Source organism: Pelmatolapia mariae, unplaced genomic scaffold (assembly GCF_036321145.2).
Source record: "Pelmatolapia mariae isolate MD_Pm_ZW unplaced genomic scaffold, Pm_UMD_F_2 NODE_ptg000861l+_length_24856_cov_1, whole genome shotgun sequence".
NCBI classification, from domain to species: Eukaryota; Metazoa; Chordata; class Actinopteri; order Cichliformes; family Cichlidae; genus Pelmatolapia; species Pelmatolapia mariae.
The window spans coordinates 10,626-13,284 of NW_027052536.1; the positions used below are offsets into that span (position 1 = coordinate 10,626).

The window sequence follows — 2,659 nt, forward strand, 5'->3', positions numbered from 1 at the left end:
AGCACATGCAGTCAGTTCTGCATGCTGTAGGTGAAACTGTCAAAAAATAAGAGAAGACTCCTCCTAAAACTAGAGTGATGTCACCATGAAGCAAACTTTGACGGAGTCCCCCAATAACAGTGTGGTCCTCCTAAGTCACATTTGGGTGGTTAACACACACACACACTCAGATGCTATCCAGACTTGCACTTTGAAACAATGAAAAGGACCTACAAGCCACGGTCCATGTAAATCACATTACACCCAGGTGACTGCCAAACACACACACACACAGCATCCATAAAGAATGATGATAGATTAAATTATTAGTTCATTAAGTGGTACACTGGATTATATTTACCCTTTCAGGCTCTGGATGTTTCAGGTCCAGGTCATTGTTTGGAATGCAGTTTGGTTGTGGCTTTAGGCAGCTCACAGTCTTCTGAATCTGGCTGGTCTCAGTCTTCGTGTGTAACAGATAGAAAATGAAAATACAGTGCATTTTTGAAGAGGTTTTTGAAACATTAAAGAAACTCTATGAGAATGATAAATTTCAAGCTAATGTCTTTAAAATATTCACTGTCATGTATAGAGAATATAGAGAAAAATAGTCTGTGTGATTTCTTTAATCTTTTTTAAGCCATTGCTAAAGGAGTAAAACAATCACCTGTAGCAGCAACGAACTATCACTAGGGCCCATTTATCCCCGAGGGACAAAATTTAAACTGAATCTAACTAAAGAGGTTAGAATCACATTAAACATCAATCACTGTTAACGTTTAGAAACCGAAAGCCATTTTTTATTTCTGCATACCTGCTGATATTTTTTTAGTGCTTTTAGAGGGCTCTGATGTGGCAGCAATCACAATTGCCTGTTTTCCATTAGTACCTACCCCGGTTTTTCCAGTGGGTTATAGTACCATGTAGTTTTTCAGTAACTACTGCACCAAGGTTCCAAGTGATCCAAAGTGATCAGAAAATTTGACATAGACAGACTGAATGCCAACAGGTGGCTGGTCAATGGTGTCACTCGATAAGTTATGAGTGCGCCTCCTTCATGAAAATCCAAGCCATCATTTTTGAAACTCTGAAATGTTTGAAATGGCTACCAAAATTAACAGCATGATCCCTGAATTGAACACTAAAGTATAGACTGAGCAGCAGGCATTGTGTCACCTTGACATCCATGCTTGCTGTGGCATTTATATCACTGGATGCTCGGCTGCATTGCTATAGTGACCCCAGGCACAGTAGGTGATACTCAATTTCAATGGAAAACTAGATGCCCTAAGTCACGTTAAGCCAATTTGAGTAGGTACAAATGTAAAAATGGCTTACGGTATGCAATTTATCAGTTCCAAAAAGTACAATTGTAGAAATACCTTGCATCTCCAGGGCCAATCCGAGTCACCATAATTATAGTCTATTTCTTCGCCTGGACTTATGTCTCTGCTTGCAAATAAGCATAGATGGGGCTTTCCATTGATATTTAATATTTTCATCTTAGCACTTGGACTGATGTGGTTGTCGTTGACAAGTCTGCCTAATGACCCATCTTCTTGAGATGCATCCACACTGTGGGGTTAGGCAAAAAAGTATTAGCTTAACTAGTTAGGAAGCTTTTTTTTCATAAATCAAAAGCAAAGTGTAATTTAATCTTAATCAAACTACACTGATATAATACGCACCACCAGAGTTTTCCATCAAACTTGAATTCAAACATGAACAACTTCAGGCTGTCATGATAAACTCTGTGTCTCCGCTCACATTCGTCTTTTGTTATGAGTTTACCTCTGTATTCCAAAAGGAAGTCTCCTTTTTGGAATGGAACAGTCGTGAAAATGCCCCGACCTGAATTGCAGAGGCATACCAAGTGAGTGACAAAAGACAAAGTGACAAACTCCAAATCTAATCCAAACTAAAGACCAACTTACCTTTGAAGGCATTTATGTAGTGGATATCAAGTCCCAGTTTGTCCCTTCCAGCAGAAAACATGACAGACTGCATCCTCCCGTGGAGGAATGCGTCTCCTTCGCATGTTCTCTTGTACGTTTTGATTGCCTGTATTACCAAAGCATATAAAGTATTACGATTATCGTCATCATTGTCATCATCATCAGTAGTAGTAGAACTAGCAGTAGTGTAGTTTACAGCAATAAACACAGCTGACTTATTCATAGTCCTAATTTATGCCTTCTTTTAAAATGTTAAAGGCCTAGTTCTCAAAATGGCGACATGTGACATTTCTGCAATGGCGACTGCAGAGAGTGATACAAGTACCTGAGAAAGCTTAGGCATCAAAACTGTAAGAAGTTTTTTTCTTCAGGCATATAAATAAATACACGATTAAATACATTTATACCCTTTGCTTTTATTTTAGGGCTGTTAGCAGAATGGACAGACATTGGACAAACTGCCCGAAATTAGATGACCAGCGACATCAGGGATTTTGACTCAGACTGCGCTGGTTTAATTGTTAATCACGTTAGTCGCGATGTCGGCATTAACACGTTTAAGCCACATTAATGCTTTAACATCGAGTAAATCCTAACACGGGTTAGCCCGCTTTATCGCGTTGACGCAGTTAGTCATCAGCCCTAATTTTATTTACTCAATAACAAACGCTGAGGCAGTTTTACTTCTTCAAAAACTAGCTAACAGTCCATAAAGCATTTATTAA

At 38.9% G+C, this 2,659-nt stretch overlaps 1 long non-coding RNA gene across 1 annotated transcript; it reads right to left on the bottom strand.

The window, feature by feature from the left end:
- Positions 1–411: 411 nt before the first annotated feature.
- Positions 412–1,710, bottom strand: LOC134623727 (uncharacterized). Its single transcript, XR_010093444.1, has 3 exons — positions 1,668–1,710; positions 1,362–1,554; positions 412–442 (listed from the first exon to the last, which is right to left on the bottom strand). It is a non-coding gene; the product is annotated as an uncharacterized LOC134623727 (long non-coding RNA).
- Between the last annotated feature and the right edge of the window lie 949 nt (positions 1,711–2,659).